At 39.5% G+C, this 14,454-nt stretch overlaps 1 protein-coding gene across 1 annotated transcript in view; it reads left to right on the top strand.

Annotated features, from left to right (window-relative positions):
- The window catches only part of TRPC7 (transient receptor potential cation channel subfamily C member 7), a 262,789-nt gene that overhangs the window by 228,470 nt on the left and 19,865 nt on the right, over nucleotides 1–14,454 (top strand). The gene's annotated exons all lie outside the window — the stretch shown is intronic.

Here is a 14,454-nt window from a genome sequence, read left to right as displayed (position 1 = left end):
GATCCACCCAAAGGTTTCAGCAACAATATGGATGAGCACATTATTATGGTAATTTTCCCCAAAACACCAAAAACAAACCATATGTATGACAATGGAAAATTCTATATCCTCTCCATATAGTAGTCATAGACAAATCATTTCACATATCTGAACTTCAGTTTTCTCAGCTATAAAGTAAAAAAAAAACAAGAAAATACCTCCTGCAATGGTACCCTGCCTTGCAAACTATCATGAGGAAAGCTCTCTGTAAGCCTTAAAACATTATGGAAAGGTGAGCTGCTACACAGTAGGACTGCAAGCGTGATGATATTAGTTCATCTCTGGATTGGAGGAAAAAAGACATTTTCTCATGGGAATAATCTAATTATCCTATCTTAATGTAAAAGCAAAAGTCATTTGCCAGCCAGCGACACAATATCTCTGGGCCCCATTTCTCATTAGTGCAGACTATACTATAGAACAGAGTAAGTCCAACCAGGAGCTTCCAAACTCTGAAAACTGCAGACTGACCATGAGTGGCTATGTACAAGGTTAAACAAACTACTTACGAATATTTTACAAACAAATTGCAGAATCTTAGTGTTGTGAGGGGCCTTAGGAACCATTTAGTTCAATTCATCCCTAAAAAAAGAAACTCTATAAGAAATGAGAACATACATAAGAAATGAAAAGAAACATATTAACTTTGTTTGAAGACCTCCACTAAGGAAGAAACTAATACTCCCTTGGGACAAGGCACTAAATTCCACTTTTAACCATCTCTAGTGGTTAAAAAGTTCATCTTTCTATTAGCCCTAAATATAACTCTGGGCAACTTCTACTCATTGAACCTGGTTCTGCCTTCTGGTACCAGCCAGAACAATTCTAATCTTTCTCCCATGTAACATCTCTCCCAATAGTTGAAGACAGCTATCATACCTCCATTACCCAAATCTTCCCTTTTCCAGGCTAAACATCTTTAGTTCTTTCAACTGACTCTTATGTGCCTAAATCTCAAGGTCTTTGTCATCCCAGACACCCTCTTCTACATGCCCTTTGCACCAGTTTTGAGTAAGGAAATCCCATATAAGAATATAGTAATGAAAAGTAAGCCGGATAAGAATGTGAACCTAGATTAGTGCAGTTTCTTTAGTGCTAACCAATTTTACTTACGGATTCATCATTTACTCTGGATATTTGTATCAACGAGTTCTCTTCTCTCCCTCTGGGAGAAGTGCCAAGCCTGACCAACCTACATCAACTATACATTTAGAACTGGATCATGGGATAATAGATTTAGAGCTGGAAGGAACTTTAGAGCCATCAAATCCATCCTCTTCATGTTACAAATAAAAACTGAGACATGGAGAGAATAAGCGCTTTGTCCAGGATTACCCAGCTAGTCATTGTGTAAGGCGAGATTCAAATCCAGCTCCTCCTGACTCTAAGTCCAGTGGCCTAGACATTAAACCATGCTGTCTCTCTAGTAAAGATAGAGATGAGGACCAGACCTGTGACTTCACTGATATAGGGTCATCCCAGCTGAGTAAACTTCCTCTATCAATGCCTTTAGTACATTCTCTTTTAATGGCTATGAAATTATTTAGGAACATGGACTAGTTACATAATAGCTACGTAACAGTAATAATTCACATTTCCATAGGTCTATAGAACCTGTACTGTGAGAGGCAGATAGCACAACTATCATTCTTGTTTTACTGATGAGAAAACAGGCTCAGAGAAAGGAAGAAACCTATACACCCACATGTCCACCATGCTAGCAAGGGGCAGAGCCAGGGCGAGTGCAGACTCAAGGTTCACCTCCCTCTCGACTACATCACGCTTTACTTTAGTCACTGAATCTTCCAAGATGACAGATCCGAAGCTGAAGGAGACCCAGAGACCAACTGGTCCAACTCCCTCATTGTATAAATGAGGAAACTGAGGCCCAGGGCAGTTAAATGACTTGCCCAATGTCACACAGGTAAGAACTAGAACTTCTATGTAGATTCAACCTCATTTCCCCTGTATCATCTTGTCATTTATCCTGTGGTGAACTCCAAAGCAAGCCAAACCTGCCTAATTCCCTCAAAATCTATTTAGATCTCAGCTGTTCACTTCATCTTGAGGGTCACTGTCCTTAGGTCAGTATCTCTGCCAGAATTAATTAATTAATTAATTATAATGATTTGTTGAGAGAGGAGCAGATTGTGGTGTGTACACGATGTGTCCATGTAAGTACAAATGAAAACAGATCATTATTTGCAATATTGGGTAATTTTTTTTAAATTTTTTTTAAATTACCCAAAAATGTGTTGTCAGGAAAGAGACAGATTAAAAATGAAGAGCTCTAAGTTATAGCCTCAGTTTAGCCACTTGGTCATTTAATCCATTAAATTACAAGCTCCTGGAGGGCAAGGACTATTTTTTGCTTCTTTTTGGATCCCCAAGGCTTGGTACAGTGCCTGTCACATAGTAGGTGCTTAATAAGTGTGTATTGTATTTAACTGAATTCAATGTATCCCCTCTGTGCCTGAGTTTCCTTCTATGTAAAAAGAAGTTATTTCCCTAATAATAACTCATATTTCTCTACTACTTTAAAGTTTATCGAGTACATTCTTCACAGCAGCCCTCTAAGATTGGCAATACAAATACAATTATACTCATTTTACAGACAAGGGTACTAAGGTTCAGAAAGGTAAAGTGGGAAAACTCATGAAGTGCTTTCCCCATGTGCCACAGTGCGCAACATCTGCAGTGTTTTTCCCGCTAAGGGAAATAGCAGCATCCCCCAAAACCACCAGACCTGCTTCCAGCCCAGCCCCCACAGCCAATTGTAGAGAACACTTTCCTCATGACCATCAGCAATTACTGCTGACCAGCTGCCACCAAGAGGCAGGTGGGCACAAGAGCTCTTGGAGTGAAAGCACCACCATCACCATGACCCCAACCTACCCTCTACTGATCGTGCTTCCAGCCCAGCTTTCATGGTCAGCATCTAGGGTACCAACTCACTCCTATGGAGAAGGAGCTAGACATCCCCGCCCATTGCCAACCAACTGCTATTCGCAGGACATGCAAGCCAGTCTAGTTGAATCAGTAAAGTAACCTGAGGGAGAGATAAGAGACAGCGTGTGCCTGACAGGTCAAACCACCAACACTAGCTTGACCACCACCAGCGGTCACCATCACTCAGACCACAGTGGAGAAAGCCCACAACCCTAAGCCCTGAGCCTTTGGAATAGCAGTGCTTCTAGTTTAGTGTCCATAGCTATTATCCTGAGAAGCAACTCTTGTGGAGGTGCAGCCTGGCAACAGCTGCTACAGGTATTACAGCCATGTCTTTTGTAGAATTCCCCCTGCCCCCCCCCCCAAAAAGAAAAAAAATATATCATCAAAGTCTTTGGCATTTTCAAATGACTCAGCATCAGAAAATGATATTTTTATCAGTGGAAATCACATTTAAAAAGAGGCATTTCCATCTGCTTTGTCAACATACCCTAAGAATTGTAGGATCTTTCCATCTGACTTAAAACTGAAACATTTCATACGTGTTGGCCCGTTATGAGAATGTTAACTCTTTGAGAACTTTGACTGTCTTACTTTTTTCTCTACTTGTATCCCTAGTCCTTTACACATAGTAAGTGTTAAATAAATGCTTTATTCATCCATTCACTTACCAGGGATAATACTTGGAGGAGCTACTGCAGGATGTTATATTATGCAAACCACCAGGTGGCACTTTAAGCTTGAAAACAATATTCAGCAGTCCTTCCCAGAATCTCCCCACCTCTATAAAACTTCCTCTTGCTCTAGGGTGCATATTTATAACTGGCGATAGTAATTAATTTCCAGGAAAAAAAATACAACTCTCTTTGATTCATCTGGTCCTCCCTATGTGGAGTCTCCAGTCTTACTTCCTTTCCTGACATAAGGACAAAGAAATCACTATCAGTCTATTTGCTAAAGAGAAATTCAAAGTAAAATCCAAAGTATCAGGAATCGAAGCTGCCAAGTGATAAGGTTTGGTAATGTCTGAATTTCCAATTCCTCTCACCTGATTTTCTATATGCTACACACTTTGTTCTCACAGTAGGTACCCACATATCCAAAAGCTGTTTAATAAGCATTATCCATCTCAAAAGTCAAAGTAGGTAGAAACCTTATCCCACATCAGAAAGCTAGCCAGCAGCTATCATCTATATCAGCCTCTGTCAAATCTGGCAGCTTGGCTTAGTAGGTTTCCTTGGGGAAACTCACCCCACCCTGCCTCTGCCTGAGGCACCTTCAGGCAGTCTCTTTGTCTCTTCCCTCAGCAGACAGGCAACAGAAGCTTGAGCTAAAGAGGAGGGGTGAGAGACAGAAGCAGAGACAGAGACAGACAGACAGAGGCTCAAAGCCTTACACCTGGCTCTTCACAAAGACTCTCCATGCATGGCATAGGATGGAAGGAAACTCATTCCTGTAATCTCTGCTACCAGGGATACTAAGGACTGTGGATTTTCTGAGTTTCGAGATCCTGAACTTCAGAGATCTAAGACAATTGGGTATCTTCACTAAGACTGGCACCAATTGCCAAGGGAGGGGCAAAGCTGACCAGACTGGAAATGGAGGAGGTCAAAGATCCCAAGCTAGTCAGCAGAGGTATCAAGCCCATGAGTGGCCTCTACACTACTAGCCTGGAAGAGATCAGGAGACCCAAACTCAAAAAATAAATTAAAATATTAAAAAACCCACCGTGGTCCAACCAGAGCCAAACCTCAGATAGCTGCCCTCTACTGTGCCTCGAGACTTCACACTTCTGTCTCTTTTTGGTACTTGCTTGACCATCCAAAACTGTAAGAGGACAAAATAAGACAAGTACAGGCCATCAAGCAGGAGTCTGCTTCAATGATAGCAACTAACATCTACATAGCACTTCTTCTGTGCCAGGTACTTTATAATTAATAATTATAGTAATATAATATATAATAATATAATAAATAATAATTATATAATTTGATCCTCACCATAATCCTGGGAGGGAGGTGCTATTAAGCCCACTTTACAGAGAAGAAAACTGAAGCAAACAGATGTTAAGTGGCTTGCCTAAGGTCACTCAGCTAGTAATGTCTGTGGACTAGATTTGAACTCAGGTCTTCCTGACTCCAGGTCAGGCTCTCTACTCACTGTGCCATGTAGCTTCAGTAAAAGTTATATCCACATAGCATGAGTGGACAGAGTCCCATCCTACGAGTCAGGAGACCCAAATTAAAATCTTGCCCTGGAACATTGTGTATATCTTTGAGCAAGTCACTACAACTCTACGAGCCCATTTCCTTCTCTCTATAAATAGGAAGTAGGCTGGATAACATCTAAGGCCCTCCACCAGTACAATTCTTATAATATTCAATTACATCTCAGCAGAGGGCTCAGGGTTTGGGTTCATGCTCCCCTTCATCCTTCCTCCCCAAAGCCCCCTGTCTAGACCCAAGAAAGAGATGCAAGTATCCGGCAAAGTCCAAGTTAGCTAGATATCGGGTGGAAGATTTACGGGAGGACATGTGCCAGATGTCCACAACATGAGAAGGTGAGGAAGTCCTATGTCTTTATTTCATGCATCTGTTTAAGTGTTAAAGGGTTCAGCATAGCCCCAAACTCTCATTCTATAGTATTACCGTGATCATTTTGGATCTCAGAAAGCAGACAGTGCTGCTTCCTCAGGAGTGGGAGAAAGAACACTAGGCACCATTTTCTCTCTAGAGTTGTAAGGTCTGCTGCTGATTTGCTGTGTGAACTGGAACGATTTATTTGCCCTCCCTAGGCCTTAATTTCCTTTGTGGGAAGTCTTCTTAGAAGGCTTTAAAGAACAAAATCCTAAAGACACAAAGAATGATTCTGATGAAGGAAAATAAAAAGAGGAAGTTGCCTGAAAAGACCAATGTGATTGAGCAGGGCACTAACCAACCCCAGTTGTGTTTTTAAAACACACATATAAGAGATGAAAGCAAGGGCAGGAAACAGAGGCTGAAGACAAAAGCAATGGATGACACTTTTTTTAAGTGTAGGCTCTGAATGAGTTGAGGCTAAAAGGAAAAAGCTAAGGATCACAAACAGGCTGGGATTTTTTATTTTTGGTTTATTTCAATGGTATTGGTTAAGAGAAGAACAAAGAAGGAATAGGATGATTCCTATAGGAAGACAGGACACTGGAAGCTGAGCTGCTCCATTCTTACTTCACTTCCATTTTTTCTACCCAAAAAAATAACCTTTGGACTAGAAAGGACAAAACAAAAGTGGCAAATAGGAACCTGATACCCAAGATAAGCAATACAATAACAGTGAGAGAATACCTAGCTGCTCTTAATGAGTTTCAGTCACTTGGCCTGCCTGAGTGACATCCTCAGGTACTAAAAACCCAGTCAGGCATATGTATCGTACTAATCAGAACATCTGAAAAATCACAACAAATGGAGTCAATATATAGGATTGAAGAAGAACAAATACTCTTCCAATTAAGGGGGGGGGGGGGAGAGGGAGGGAGGGAAGGAGGAAGGAAGGAAGAAAAGAAGGAAGGAAGGAAAGACCTTGAAAAACTATACATCAGTTTAATTTTGATTCCTGACAAAAATTCCAGAATTTATTATTAAAGAGACAGTTACTGAACGCATTTAAATGAGAAGCATTGATCATAAATCCCCAATATGGCTTTATCAAGAACAGGTCACATCAGATTATCCTCATATCTGTTTTTGTAAGGATTTCTAAACAGGGAACAGGGACAAAGCTATACCTATAATGTGCCAAGACATTGGCAATGGATCTGATAACTCTCCTCATGTTCTCCTTGTGAAAAACATGAAGCGATTTGGGCTAAACAATAGTACAACGAAGTATATTCAGATCCAGTTGAATGACTGGCCCTAAAGAAGAATAATTAATAATTTAATTTCAGCTTGGGTTGAAATCTCCAGACATATCCCCAAAGGGCTTATGTTTGCCCCGTGTTATTTATCTTTTTTAAGATCAGTACTTGAATAAAGGCATAGATGATATATTCATCATATTTTCAGATATCACAAAACTGGGAATGATAGTTAACATACTGAATAACAAAGGCAGGACCCCCAAAACATTGACAGGTTAGAACAGTGAGTCAAATCAACCAGGGTAAAATTTAATACATAAGTACTGTCTTACATACGAGTTGAAAAAGTCAGCTTCCAAGCGTAAGGTGAAGGAGGTGTAGTTAGATAGCACTTTATCTGAAAGTGATATGGGGGTTTAAGTGAACAGCTTAATATGAATGAACAACATAAGATGACAGCCAAAAAGTCTTAGGCTCTGTGAAAAAGCAGAGTTTCTTGATTAATATTGTGATTAGTTCTGGATGCCACAATTTTAGACTGACAATGACAAGCAGAAGAGTGTTCAAAGGAGAGCAACTGGGTCCACACCACATAAGGATAAGTTGAAAGAAGTGGGGGCATTCAGCCTGGGGAAGAGAAGACTTGAGAGTAGGGGTCGGGGGGATTGTGACATTATGTAGAAGAGGGCTTCAACTTGTTCTATTTGGCTCCAGAGGGCCGAACCAGCAGAACTAGGAGCAATACGTAGAAGATGTATAAGTTCCCAAACAATAAGAGCTATCCAAAAATGGAAGAGCCTGACTTAGAAAGTGGAGTTTTCCCTCTAACTGGAAGTCTTTAAGGAAAAGGTAGAATAGGACTTTGTCACCTCTGTTTTAAGAGGGGATTCTTTCTGGGTCATGGTGCACTAAATGGTTGCTGATATTCCTTTCATGCCCAAAGTTCTGTATTTTAGTTATCCTTTATAAAACAAAGAATATGAACTAGATGGTTGTAAAACTCCCAGCCACGTCTGGCATTCGATGTTCCAAGGTCCTTTCCAGCCATGATATTCCGTGACTCTGGGTTCTATTTCTGTCATTCTATATTCTGTTCTATGGTGCCCTACAACTCTTAACATTTCATATCCTATGTTCTAAATCTGACATTATATATTCTATGTTCTGTAGTACCTTCCATCTCCAACTTTCTTTGTTTCTAAGGCCCCTCTTCTGCTCTGAAATTCCATGTTCTGTGTTCTAAGGTCTCACTCGGTTCTAATATTCTATGAATATTTTCCCCAGGGCAATAAGAGGAGGCTGACAGTTACTCAGGCTCAACACTCTAACATTTGGGTTACACCATATCCTTACACAGGAGCAGGGGTGGATTACAGGAAATACTCTAACCAAACTGTAGCCTGAGGAGCAGATACAAGAGGCTGAGAGTTTGGCAGAAAGGAGCTCAGAGGCCATGGACAGAAGCTCCAGGAAGTCATCCAAGCTCTACCCCAATCCCTGTTCTAAGATGTCAGAGAACTAACTAAATGTGCATTAAGAGTAGAAGGAGAGAGAAGAATGGAAAGTTATGTCAGGAACAGAATTAGAGGATCAGAATTCCTGGGGGAGGCAGTAGTGTGAACAAAACCATAAAGAAGGAAAAAATGGGAGACATTCTGGAAATAATAAGTAGTCTGGTAAGATCATAGCACAGGGTACTAAAAGGGTTTTGAAAGCCTAGTTGGGACAAGATCATAGAGGCCCTGAAAGATCTAGCAAAAATTGGAAGGAACCTCAAAGGACACCTAGTCCAGTCCCCGCATTTTAAAAGGGAGGAAACTGAAGCCTGGGGAAGTTAAGTGAACTGGCCAAGATCACATATGTAACAAGCATTTGTATTAGTCCAAGTCTTGCCAGAAAGACTGTTACAATAGAACCTAAGAAAATGGTGGAGAGAAACCAGGAAGTTGCCTGAGCTCTCCCCAGTTTCCCTCAGAGACAATGTTAAATCAAGCCCCTAAATGGATTCTAGAGAGACAGAACCCACAAAAAGACAGTGAAACAATTTTTCTAGCTTAATATAACTTAGAAGGACTTCAGGAACGATCTGTCTCACTTGGGCGAAAGGAGAGCCCAGTCCAGCACAAATGCTGTCTGGGCTAGCCAGAGGGAGGCTCTTAGCCATAGCACATATCAGCAGCTGAGGCCCCTCAGTCCTAGCTCAGCACACTAGAAGCATAGCAAGCCAACTGTGAGGCCTCCAGCCCCTGTGCAGAAGGCCAATTGCCAGCCCTGGAACCCCAGCACAAGGAGCACAACTAGGTTAGGACAGAGACTCCAGCACAGTGGGTAAGCCACAAGCATCTGAGGCCTGGTGTGGAAAGCCAGTGAGCAGGCCCCTGGTCCCCAGCACAAGAAGCTTTGAACAGTGGCCCCTGCACCTCAGGAGAGTTCAATTTTTTAAAATGAACAAAAAAAAAGAGCCCTGACCATAGAAAGCTACTATGATGACAAGGAAGATCAAAACACAAACAATAATGTGAAAATGCTTACATACCCTCAAAAGGGAATATGAATTGGTCTCAAACCTAAAAAGGTCCTCTTGGAAGAGCTCAAAAAGAATTTCAAAAATGAAGAAAGAGAGATAGAAGAAAAATCAGGAAAAGAAATGAGAGTCATATAGGAGAATCATTTTAAAAGAGTCAAGAGCTTGGAAAGGAAAGCAGAAGAATTGCCTGAAGAAAACAACTCCTTAAAAATAGAATTGGCCAAATGGAAAAAAAAAATCCACTGAAGAAAAAAAAACTTGTTTAAAAGTAGAATTGGCCAAATGGGAAAGGAGGTAGGAAAGCTAACTCAAGAAAGAATTCCTTAAAAATTAAGACTGGGCAAGAGGAAGCCAATGACTCTATGAGACATTAAGAATCAGTCAAACGGGGGTGGAGCCAAGATGGCAGCTGTAAAGCAGGGACTTGTGTGAGCTCCCCCACCCCAGGTCCCTCCAAACATCTATAAAAAGTGGCTCTGAACAAATTCTAGAACTGCAGAACCCACAAAATAGCAGAGGGAAGCAGGGCTCCAGCCTAGGACAGCCTGGATGGTCACAGGGTAAGGTCTATCATGCTTGGAACTGGAAGCAGAGCAGAGCCCAGCATGAATCGCGCCTGGACCAACCAGACCAGCAGCCAGGTGGACAGGCCCTAGCACCCTGAATCAGTGAGCTGTGGCAGTTACCAGACTTCTCAGCCCACCAACACCAAAGACAACAGAGAAGGTTAGTGGGAAAAGCTGCTGGGACAGAGTGAAAGGAGTTCTTGGCCACCACTCCAGGTGCAGCAGAGGTGATGAAGCTCTGACGCTGCTTACAGAGCTACAGCTGCAGTTACTTCTGCCTGCAGGCCCACCTGGTGGGAGGAATTAAGTGGCAGATCTGAGCAGGAGTGCAGAGCCAGCTTAGATCTGAGTCCAGTCTGGGTTGGTGGTTGTTGGGGGAGGAGTAGCGCTGGTGTGGCAGAGCTTGCTGTGTAGAAATAGCTCTGAAAACAACAGTGCAGCCCCTCAAGCTTGGGACAGAATACTCTATACTCTACTAACAGTCACAACCCCACAAAAAACTAGAGGGTCAAGTAAGTTGGCTGGGAACATGGCCAGGCAGCGAAAACAGACTCAGAGTCAGACCCAGACTTTGGAATCTCTCTTTGGTGACAAAGAAGACCAAAACATACAGCTAGAAGAAGTCAACAAAGTCAAAAAGCCTACATCAAAAGCCTCCAAGGAAAATATGAACTGGTCTCAGGCCATGGAAGAGCTCAAAAAGCACTTGGAAAAGCAAGTAAGAGAAGTAGAGGAAAAACTGGGAAGAGAAATGAGAGTGACATGAGAAACCATGAAAAACAAGTCAATGATTGGCTAAAATACACCCAAAAAAATACTGAGGAAAATAACACTTTAAAAAATAGACTAACTCAAATGGCAAAAGAGATCCGAAAAGCCAATGAGGAGAAGAATGTCTTGAAAGGCAGAATTAGCCAAATGGAAAAGGAAGTCCAAAGACCACTGAAGAAAATACTACCTTAAAAATTAGGTTGGAGCAAGTGGAAGCTAGTGACTTTATGAGAAATCAAGATATTGTAAAACAGAACCAAAGGAATGAAAAAGTGGAAGACAATGTCAAATATCTCATTGGAAAAACCACTGACCTGGAAAATAGATCCAGGAGAGATAATTTAAAAATTATTGGACTACCTGAAAGCCATGATCAAAAAAAGAGCCTAGATATCATCTTTCAAGAAATTATCAAGGAGAACTGCCCTGATATTCTAGAGTCAGAGGGTAAAATAGAAATTGAAAGAATCCACCGATCACCTCCTCAAAAAGATCCCAAAAAGAAAACTCTTAGGAATATTGTTGCCAAATTCCAGAGCTCCCAGATCAAGGAGAAAATACTGCAAGCAGCCAGGAAGAAACGATTTGAGTATTGTGGAAACACAATCAGGATAACCCAAGATCTAGCAGTTTCTACATTAAGGGATCGATCATAGGGCTTGGAATATGATATTCCAGAGGTCAATGGAGCTAGGATTAAAATCAAGAATCACCTACCCAGCAAAACTGAGTATCATGCTCCAAGGCAAAATATGGATTTTCAATAAAATAGAGGACTTTCAAGCTTTCTCAGTGAAAAGACCAGAGCTGAATAGAAAATTTAACTTTCAAACACAAGAATCAAGAGAAGCATGAAAAGGTAAACAAGGAAGAGAAATCATAAGGGACTTACTAAAGTTGAACTGTTTTGTTTACATTCCTACATGGAAAGATAATGTGTATAATTCATGAGACCTCAGTATTAGGATAACTGAAGGGAATATACATATATATACACATATATACATATTTATACATATATACATTATATATATATAGACAGAGGGCACAGGGTGAGTTGAATATGAAGGGATGACATCTAAAAAAATAAAATTAAATTAAAGGATGAGAGAGGAATATATTGAGAGAGGGAGAAAGGGAGGGATAAAATAGGGTAAATTATCTTGCATAAAAGAGGCAAGAAAAAGCAGTTCTGTAGGAAGGGAAGAGGGGCAGGTGAGGGGGAATGAGTGAATCTTGCTCTCATCTGATTTGACCTGAGGAGGGAATAACACATACACTCAATTGGCTATCTTACCCCACAGGAAAGAAGGAGCAAGGAGATAAAAAAGGGGGACAATAGAAGGGAGGGCAGATAGGGGGAGGAGGTAATCAAAAACAAACACTTTTGAAAAGGGACAGGGTCAGGGGAGAAAACTGAATAAAGGGGGTTAGGATATATAGTTAGGAAATATAGTTAGTCTTTCACAACATGAGTATTGTTGAAGGGTTTTACATAATGATACATATGTAGCCTGTGTTGAACTGCTTGCCTTCTTAGGGAGGGTTTGGGGAGCGAAGAGGGGAGAGAATTTGGAACTCAAAGTTTTAAAAACAGATGTTCAAAAAAAAAGTTTTGCATGCAACTATGAAGTAAGATACACATGCAATGGGGCATGGAAAGCTATCTTGCCCTATAAGAAAGTAAGGGAAAAGGGCATGGGGGGAGTGGGGTGACAGAAGGGAGGGCTGACTGGGGAATGGGGCAACCAGAATATATGCCATCTTGGAGTGCGGGGGAGGGTAGAAATGGGGAGAAAAGTTGTAATTCAAACTCTTGTGAAAATCAATGCTGAAAACTAAAAATATTAAATAAATTAAATTTTTAAAAAGGAAACAAAAAAAAATCAAACCAAATCAAAAGAATGAAAAAATAGAAAAAAATGTAAAAAACTTATTGGAAAAAACAACTGCCCTGGAATACAGATCCAGGAGAGATGATTTAAGAATTACTGTACTATCTGAAAGTCATGATCAGAAGAGAGATTAATAAATTGAAAGAAATAAAACTATTAAACTAATAAATAAAAGTAAGATCTGGTTTATGAAAAAAACAATAAAATAGATAAACCTTTTGTTAATTTAATTTTAAAAAGAAATAAGAAAACCAAATTACCAGCATCGAAAATGATAAGGATGAATTCACCACCAATGAAGAGGAAATTAAAGCAATAATTAGGAGCTATTTTGCCCAACTGTACACCAATAAATCTGACAATCTAATTGAAATGGATGTATATTCACAAAAATATAAACTGCCCAGATTAATGGAAGAGGAAATAAAATATTCAACCCCATTTTAGAAGAAATAAATTGAATAAGCTATCAATGTACTCCTTAATTAAAAATCTCCAGGGCCATACAGATTTACAAGTGAATTCTACCATCATTTAAAAAACAATTAATTCCAATACTACATAAACTATTTGGGAAAATAAGTGAAGAAGAGAATCCTACCAAATTCCTTTTATGACACAAATATGGTCCTGATACCTAAACCAAGAAAAGACAGAACAGAGAAAGAAAATTACAGACCAATTTCTCTAATGAATACAGATGCAAATTTTTTTAAATAAAATATTAGCAAAAAGTTTACAGCAATTCATCATGAAAATAATACACTGTGACCGGGTGTAATTTATCCCAGGAATGCAAGATTTGTTCAATATTAGGAAAACTATCAGCATAATTGACCATATCAGTAACAAAATTAACAGAAATCATATGATTATCTCAATAGATGCATAGAAAGCTTTTGATAAAATATAACAGCCATTTCTATTAAAAAACACTAGAGAGCATAGGAATCAATTGAGTTTTCCTTAAAAGGATAAGCCATATCTACCTAAAACCATCAGAAAGCATTATATGTAATGGAGATAAGCTAAAAACCTACCCAATAAGATCACATGTGAAACAAGGATGCCCATTATCACAACTATTATTCAATATTGTACTAGAAATGTCAGCTTTAGCAATAGGAGAAGAAAAAGAAATTGAAGGAATTAGAACAGGCAATGAGAAAACAAAACTAACACTTTTTGCAGATGATATGATAATATACATATAGGATCCTAAAGAATCAACTAAAAACTACTTGAAACAATTAACAAATTTAACACAGTTCCAGGATATGAAATAAGCTCACTTAAATCATGAGCATTTCTATATATTGCCAACAAAGCTCAGTAGCAAGAGATAGAGAAATTCCATTTAAAATAACTATAGATAATATAAAATATTTGGGAGTCTGCCTGCCAAGACAAACCCAGGACCTATATGAACACAATTACAAAACACTTTTCACACAAGTAAAGTTAGATCTAAACAACTGGAAAAATACCAATTTTTCATGGGTAGGCTGGACTAATATAATAAAAATGACAATTCTAGCTAAATTAATTTACCTATTCAGTGCTATACTAATCAAATAGTATGGTAGAAACTAGCCATAGACCAACATTTCATGCCCTATACCAAGATAAGGTCAAAATGGGTACATGATTTACATATAAAGGTGACACCATAAACAAATTAGGAGAGCAAGGAATAGTTTACCTGTCAGATCTATGGAGAAGGGAAGAACCAAACAATAGATAGAAAACATTATGAAATACAAAATGGATAATTTTGATTATTTTAAATTTAAAAAGTTTTTGCACAAACAAAACCAATGCAAACGAGATTAGAAGGAAAGCAGAAAAGGTGGGATATAGATAGTGCCT

The sequence above is a fragment of the Trichosurus vulpecula genome, chromosome 3, assembly GCF_011100635.1.
Source record: "Trichosurus vulpecula isolate mTriVul1 chromosome 3, mTriVul1.pri, whole genome shotgun sequence".
Taxonomy (NCBI): Eukaryota; Metazoa; Chordata; class Mammalia; order Diprotodontia; family Phalangeridae; genus Trichosurus; species Trichosurus vulpecula.
This window is presented reverse-complemented; position numbering and strand designations above follow the sequence as displayed.